This window comes from Raphanus sativus, unplaced genomic scaffold, assembly GCF_000801105.2.
Source record: "Raphanus sativus cultivar WK10039 unplaced genomic scaffold, ASM80110v3 Scaffold0249, whole genome shotgun sequence".
In the NCBI taxonomy this organism is placed as follows: domain Eukaryota; kingdom Viridiplantae; phylum Streptophyta; class Magnoliopsida; order Brassicales; family Brassicaceae; genus Raphanus; species Raphanus sativus.
In genome coordinates this window covers 9,384-18,024 of record NW_026615569.1, presented here as the reverse complement: position 1 = coordinate 18,024, position 8,641 = coordinate 9,384, and the positions used below count along the sequence as shown (strand labels likewise).

At 39.7% G+C, this 8,641-nt stretch overlaps 2 long non-coding RNA genes across 2 annotated transcripts; both read right to left on the bottom strand.

The window, feature by feature from the left end:
- Nucleotides 1–1,889: 1,889 nt before the first annotated feature.
- On the bottom strand, nucleotides 1,890–4,041 carry LOC130501659 (uncharacterized). Its single transcript, XR_008939842.1, has 3 exons — nucleotides 2,770–4,041; nucleotides 2,618–2,694; nucleotides 1,890–2,041 (listed from the first exon to the last, which is right to left on the bottom strand). It is a non-coding gene; the product is annotated as an uncharacterized LOC130501659 (long non-coding RNA).
- Nucleotides 4,042–6,391: 2,350 nt separating this feature from the next.
- LOC130501658 (uncharacterized) lies at nucleotides 6,392–8,306 on the bottom strand. The gene is made up of 3 exons (XR_008939841.1): nucleotides 7,537–8,306; nucleotides 7,150–7,434; nucleotides 6,392–6,566 (listed from the first exon to the last, which is right to left on the bottom strand). It is a non-coding gene; the product is annotated as an uncharacterized LOC130501658 (long non-coding RNA).
- Between the last annotated feature and the right edge of the window lie 335 nt (nucleotides 8,307–8,641).

Sequence of the window (8,641 nt, the reverse complement as noted above, 5' to 3'; positions counted from 1 at the left end):
TACTCACAACTCCTATGAGATTTATTCAACTTCCTGGTTATTCTCCACTGATTAGTGGTTCCAAATAAAGCTTCTTAGATCGTGGTTCATCCTGGTTTGATAAGAATCATGAAGATATTGCCATATGTCCGAACAGGCTAATCTGGAATCATCTGGATAGAAAGTGGGATATCTTCTTACTCACAACTCCTATGAGATTTATTCAACTTCCTGGTTATTCTCCACTGATTAGTGGTTCCAAATAAAGCTTCTTAGATCGTGGTTCATCCTGGTTTGATAAGAATCATGAAGATATTGCCATATGTCCGAACAGGCTAATCTGGAATCATCTGGATAGAAAGTGGGATATCTTCTTACTCACAACTCCTATGAGATTTATTCAACTTCCTGGTTATTCTCCACTGATTAGTGGTTCCAAATAAAGCTTCTTAGATCGTGGTTCATCCTGGTTTGATAAGAATCATGAAGATATTGCCATATGTCCGAACAGGCTAATCTGGAATCATCTGGATAGAAAGTGGGATATCTTCTTACTCACAACTCCTATGAGATTTATTCAACTTCCTGGTTATTCTCCACTGATTAGTGGTTCCAAATAAAGCTTCTTAGATCGTGGTTCATCCTGGTTTGATAAGAATCATGAAGATATTGCCATATGTCCGAACAGGCTAATCTGGAATCATCTGGATAGAAAGTGGGATATCTTCTTACTCACAACTCCTATGAGATTTATTCAACTTCCTGGTTATTCTCCACTGATTAGTGGTTCCAAATAAAGCTTCTTAGATCGTGGTTCATCCTGGTTTGATAAGAATCATGAAGATATTGCCATATGTCCGAACAGGCTAATCTGGAATCATCTGGATAGAAAGTGGGATATCTTCTTACTCACAACTCCTATGAGATTTATTCAACTTCCTGGTTATTCTCCACTGATTAGTGGTTCCCAATCAAGCTTCTTAGATCGTGGTTCATCCTGGTTTGATAAGAATCATGAAGATATTGCCATATGTCCGAACAGGCTAATCTGGAATCATCTGGATAGAAAGTGGGATATCTTCTTACTCACAACTCCTATGAGATTTATTCAACTTCCTGGTTATTCTCCACTGATTAGTGGTTCCAAATAAAGCTTCTTAGATCGTGGTTCATCCTGGTTTGATAAGAATCATGAAGATAATGGCATATGTCCGAACAGGCTAATCTGGAATCATCTGGATAGAAGGTGGGATATCTTCTTAATCACAACACTTATGAGATTTATTCAACTTCCTGGTTATTCTCCACTGATTAGTGGTTCCAAATAAAGCTTCTTAGATCGTGGTTCATCCTGGTTTGATAAGAATCATGAAGATATTGCCATATGTCCGAATATGCTAATCTAGAATCATCTGGATAGAAAGTGGGATATCTTCTTACTCACAACTCCTGTGAGATTTATTCAACTTCCTGGTTATTCTCCACTGATTAGTGGTTCCAAATCAAGCTTCTTATATATTGCTTCATCCTGGTTTGATAAGAATCATGAAGATATTGACATATGTCCGAACAGGCTAATCTGGAATCATCTGGATAGAAAGGTGGGATATCTTCTTGCTCACAACACTTATGAGATTTATTCAACTTCTGGTTATTCTCCACTGATTAGTGGTCCAAATAAAGCTTCTTAGATCGTGGTTCATCCAGTTTGATAAGAATCATGAAGATATTGCCATATGTCCGAACAGGCTAATCTGGAATCATCTGGATAGAAAGTGAGATATCTTCTTACTCACAACTCCTATGAGATTTATTCAACTTCCTGGTTATTCTCCACTGATTAGTGGTTCCAAATAAAGCTTCTTAGATCGTGGTTCATCCTGGTTTGATAAGAATTATGACACCCGTCACCTCCTATCTCGAGAAAATGGGCCAGCAACAATAACTCATAACACAATAGCCCATATACACAAATCCACTCACCCAAAACCCAAATAAAAATCCGAAATAAAAAGTCCAATAGCACCAATCCGTCCAAATATCATATACTCGTCTGTCTCACCTGGAATGGGGAAGAAAGAGGGGTGAGCAACTGGGGAGTCACTCAGTGAGGTATGGGATGCTAAACCCGAAGTTCATTGACTTGGACATAGCACTCCGTATAAATATAATTTAATACTAATACATAACAAACACGGCACCTAAAGTACCCAAAGATCAAATAATGGCCCTAACGGCCGACCCACTAACAGGCCCAAACCCACCGAATATATGCTCGGCAACACACGCCCGGAGACGATTTATCGACCAACAGCTACGATCAACCGGTCGACTAAAGCTGACCGTAACCAACACAAAACCCGGCCTACAGATAAAACTCTCTATACCCGGCAAAATCCCATACACAATCATAATAAATAAATATTATATTAATAATATTATAATATATCAGTTCTAAATGAAACAATCAAAGTTGAACCATCTAGACACCTATATCCGGTTTAAACAAAGAACCTAAACTATCAAGCAGATAGACATCAGACTGACTCAATTCACAAAGACGGATACATATTAGAACTAAACTATGTTTATTCGAAGTCCTATGCCGTGTACGAGAAATTACGAGAATAGCCCTCACCTTTGCCACAATTCTGAAGAAAACTGAGAAAACACCAAATGTCCTTGACGGTTCTAAAACAGCAACTCCGGAACTCTCTGAAAATAAATGAATATGATGATTCTGGCAGAACTCAACCCTAAGAAAAATAGATAGATATCTCAAGAACTGACCCTTAACTTTTTAATCCGTCCGGTCAGAATGTAGTCCTAAATGTCCTCTATCCACAGACACCGAGTTTACTCCGATCGGACACCATCTGATTAACCAAATTAGCTTCACCTCCAGGCTGATCGCAAACGAAGACTGCAGTAATATCTCCCGCGAAAACAAACACAACTTTCAGAAAATAACTCGAAATGACAATCCGCTTCTTGGAGACGATAGATAAAAGAGTTAACTACTTACTGACAAACTTCCAGATTGAAAGCTTTCGTTTAGGTCGACCGTTTCGCCTTTATTCTGAGACTGGTCGGAACTGTCTCTGCATCGCAACAGCTTAAGTTTATTCTTGGCCAAGAAAGAATGTCCATAACTTTTGCTGTACAACTCCGATCTCGATTCCGTTTGCTGGTACAGATTCGTTGAAACGAGATCTATCCAAAGAGCCATGACTCGCAGTCTATAGTCTTCTGAATCGTACTAGAAGCCTCTCACAAAACTACACCTCAGCCATGGATCCAATGATGCAAGTAAACATAGTGAAGATCTGCAACTGCTCTGTTTGTACGTCCTCACTCTCTCTCGTCTTTGCTCACGTCCACAACGTGTGAGATGGAATTGCAATGGGTCTGGTGATTATTCTTCATCTCTCGGATCTGGCGTAACACAGAAACAAGGCCCACCATGGTAGCTATGGTCGCAGCTATGGTCGCAGGCTTCTTCTCCAATGCATATGAGTGCTCGGGCATCATTGATGTTGATTTGTGATGAAGCACTGCGGATCGAGGCCAGGATGAACGTGATTGGATGGTAAGAGAAAATAACAGAGGAGAGAAGAGCATGAGTGTGGACTTGGAGACATGGTGGAGAGGAAGAAGACGATGGTGATTAAAGGCTGCGTCTCCTTTGACGGTACACGATGCTAGGTTTGGAAGAAGATATATACACATGTATATATGTAGCTCGGTTTAAGAAATGGTTTGGTACAAAATAATTTTAAAAAATGAATCAAACCGGTTTTGGGTGAACCAGGTCGTTACAATTCTCCCTTACTTATAAGGAATTCGTCCTCGAATTCAAATCCTGAGCCGGCTGTCCAATACTGTCCTCAAAAATAAATAACTCTGTGGCGTTGATCCTTATCTGAATCTCGGTCTTCCAGATCTCCCCCGGGATCATTACTTTCTCTCTCAACAAACTTTGATCAATATGGTAATCATCCCCCGAACCTCAGTACTTGCTGATTTATAGTATTTACTAGTTGGCAAGGTGCATAACTTTTTTTTTTTACGCTGATCACTTGGCAGCTTCTGCAAAAATAAGCTTTGGCTCTCTCCTGATCTTCCTCAAAACTGACACATGGATTTCGTCTTGAAACTCTAACAACTTTGCTGATAAACTCAAACAATAGCACTACTCCAATCTGCTCCAAAATAGGATATGATCCCATATATCTCGGCTTAAAATTCCTTAGTTTCAGAGATTTAGACCTCCTCTTGAAAAGTCCTCATTTTTAGGTATATGAAATCATCCACCTTTCAAATCTCTAGTGCATTTATCGGTCTAACTGTTTTCACGGTAATGAACTCCTTAGTCGACTCTTGAGCATTTCCATCTGCTCTAACGTCTTTTGAACAATTGTTTGTTTTAGTCTTACCACTCCCCAGTTCGGTCCAATCATAACATGTGTGAATGATCTTCCATAGAGAGCTTGGTAAAGTAATATCTGAATGCTTGAGTGATAACTGTTACTGTGCATGAACTATTCCAGCGGTAGATGCTTTCCTCAATTTTTTTTTCTCGCGAGCTAAACACAAGTCCTGATGTTGCCCTCTTTAATTTAACTTAGCGAGACGGTCCATGATTGCTCATACATTATTCATTCATAGAAACACTTCCATAGTCCTATGAGGAAACCCACAATCAACATATCCCATTTCCAATCTAGAAGAAGTATATTGTATAATAATCCCATAAATATTTGATGTTTTGTTTTGATCATCGGACAAGTCTGACATGGCGACACAATGTAGCTCTATCCTTCTTTTTGCCAATGATGATAACACTTCAGATCTCAGTACTTCTTAGGTGTAGGCCACTCTAAACTTATAATAATCTTTTATGTATATACAACAACTCCTGCTTCTGAAACATGTGACCCAAAAATCCTAATTTTTTTCCTCTGCGAGAAACAGCTAGCAACCAACTAATACTCTCTAAGAATAAATCAGGATGCAGTCGATGAAGACAACCATGCACTTATCCAAGTGATCACAAAAGACATCATTCATAAGGTTCCTGACTGCTTAACAGTACATTCGAAAACCTAATTAGCATCACCACGAATTCAAAATGTCCATAGTGTATATGGAAAACCGTCCTCCGTACATGCTCCTCGGCTATAGCAACCTGATGATATCCTGATACTAAATCAATCTTAGAAAACCATGAAGCTGCAGCGAGTACTTTTTTTTTACCTTGTTCTAGTCCCTGTAGACGATACAAACCCTGAAACTCCCATCTTTCTTCATCACAAATAATATTAGTGCTTCTTATGGTGAAGTAATAGGTCTTCTGAAACCCTTATCAGATAGTTCCTCCCATTGCTGGTGCTAGACGGTATGGAGCCCGTGTAATTAGTGTTGTCCATGCTTCCAACTCAATTGTAAGAGCGTCTCCTCTGGCTAGTAATGACCCATTTAAGCCCTCAAATATATCCTCATACTCTGCAATAACTTGAAAATCCTGCAGCTCATGCTGTCCATCATCCTCAACCATCGAAATGGTCGCCAAAAATGCATTTCCTCCTCTATCCAATAACTCCTCAGAATGAATGCAATAAAACTCTACTCTGCTCCAGGAATATGAACTTTTGTTCTCGGGAAAATAATCACCACTTGATTTCATGACGATAATCCATCTCAAAAATGACATCGTAAAAACTCAGCTCCATCTCTGACGAGTATCTGAATAACTTGACCTCTCCAAGTACAAATACAATGATTAAAATAAAAATAAAAATAGCTCTCAACATCCTCTGGCAACTGTCCGAACTAACACATCTCTGAAACGATTAATATAATCAAAACCTGGCAAACATGCCAAGTGTAACTCCAATACCAACACAACGCAACCGGCACACCCCCAGTCTAAAAGCGATCCCCACAAGTTTCAAACAAAGCGTACAAAAGAAACCAACATACTCGTACACAAAAACCACATGCCAGTCAATTGCTCATACTTCAAATCACATAACTCAATACATCAGAAACTCGTGGAGTGATGGCTTGAAAATGGGTGGTGGCTGAAACGTCACATATCCACTCTTGAAAAACCTCGAAATAATGACTGAAGAAACCGATAAACCTCTGAGCAATCTGACAAACTGACATCACTCGTCTGCTGAACATCTGGCTACAACACTGTTATCCGAAGGGTGAATGACGATGATTTTACTCATCGGAATAAAAAGAGGCAATTGAGTTTGTAATTATTGGACAGAATGGTGCTAAAAGAATTTCCAAAACAATTTTTTTTTAATTATTAATATTTATTATATATATTTTTGAAAACATTGAAAACCGAATCCCCTAATCGCCATCCCGGGATGAAACCGGGATGGAACCTCGCTCTGATACCAAATTGTGACACCCGTCACCTCCTATCTCGAGAAAATGGGCCAGCAACAATAAATCATAACACAATAGCCCATATACACAAATCCACTCATTCAAAACCCAAATAAAAATCCGAATAAAAAGTCCAGTAGCACCAATCCGTCCAAATATCATATACTCGTCTGTCTCACCTGAAATGGGGAAGAAAGAGGGGTGAGCAACTGGGGAGTCACTCAGTGAGGTATGGGATGCTAAACCCGAAGTTCATTGACTTGGACATAGCACTCCGTATAAATATAATTTAATACTAATACATAACAAACACGGCACCTAAAGTACCCAAAGATCAAATAATGGCCCTAACGGCCGACCCACTAACAGGCCCAAACCCACCGAATATATGCTCGGCAACACACGCCCGGAGACGATTTATCGACCAACAGCTACGATCAACCGGTCGACTAAAGCTGACCGTAACCAACACAAAACCCGGCCTACAGATAAAACTCTCTGTACCCGGCAAAATCCCATACACAATCATAATAAATAAATATTATATTAATAATATTATAATATATCAGTTCTAAATGAAACAATCAAAGTTGAACCATCTAGACACCTATATCCGGTTTAAGCAAAGAACCTAAACTATCAAGCAGACTCCAATCAGACATCAGACTGACTCAATTCACAAAGACGGATACATATTAGAACTAAACTATGTTTATTCGAAGTCCTATGCCGTGTACGAGAAATTACGAGAATAGCCCTCACCTTTGCCACAATTCTGAAGAAAACTGAGAAAACATCAAATGTCCTTGATGGTTCTAAAACAGCAACTCCGGAACTCTCTGAAAATAAATGAATATGATGATTCTGGCAGAACTCAACCCTAAGAAAAATAGATAGATATCTCAATAACTGACCCTTAACTTTTTAATCCGTCCGGTCAAAATGTAGTCCTAAATGTCCTCTATCCACAGACACCGAGTTTACTCCGATCGGACACCATCTGGTTAACCAAATTAGCTTCACCTCCAGGCTGATCGCAAACGAAGACTGCAGTAATATCTCCCGCGAAAACAAACACAACCTTCAGAAAATAACTCGAAATGACAATCCGCTTCTTGGAGACGATAGATAAAAGAGTTAACTACTTACTGACAAATTTCCAGATTGAAAGCTTTCGTTTAGGTCGACCGTTTCGCCTTTATGCTGAGACTGGTCGGAACTGTCTCTGCATCGCAACAGCTTAAGTTTATTCTTGGCCAAGAAGGAATGTCCATAACCTTTGCTGTACAACTCCGATCTCGATTCCGTTTGCTGCTACAGATTCGTTGAAACGAGATCTATCCAAAGAGCCATGACTCGCAGTCTATAGTCTTCTGAATCGTACTAGAAGCCTCTCACAAAACTACACCTCAGCCATGGATCCAATGATGCAAGTAAACATAGTGAAGATCTTCAACTGCTCTGTTTGTACGTCCTCACTCTCTCTCGTCTTTGCTCACGTCCACAACGTGTGAGATGGAATGGCAATGGGTCTGGTGATTATTCTTCATCTCTCGGATCTGGCGTAACACAGAAACAAGGCCCACCATGGTAGCTATGGTCGCAGCTATGGTCGCAAGGCTTCTTCTCTAATGCATATGAGTGCTCGGGCATCATTGATGTTGATTTGTGATGAAGCACTGCGGATCGAGGCCAGGATGAACGTGATTGGATGGTAAGAGAAAATAACAGAGGAGAGAAGAGCATGAGTGTGGACTTGGAGACATGGTGGAGAGGAAGAAGACGATGGTGATTAAAGGCTGCGTCTCCTTTGACGGTACACGATGCTAGGTTTGGAAGAAGATATATACACATGTATATATGTAGCTCGGTTTAAGAAATGGTTTGGTACAAAATAATTTAAAAAAATGAATCAAACCGGTTTTGGGTGAACCGGGTCGTTACAAGAATCATGAAGATATTGTCATATGTTTGAACAGGCTAATCTGGAATTATCTCGATAGAAAGTCGGATATCTTCTTACTAACAACTACTATGAGATTTATTCTACTTCCTGGTTATTCTCCACTGATTAGTGGTTCCAAATAAAGCTTCTTAGATCGTGGTTCATCCTGGTTTGATAAGAATAATGAAGATAATGGCATATGTCCGAACAGGCTAATCTGGAATCATCTGGATAGAAGGTGGGATATCTTCTTGCTCATAACACTTATGAGATTTTTTCAACTTCCTGGTTATTCTCCACTGATTAGTG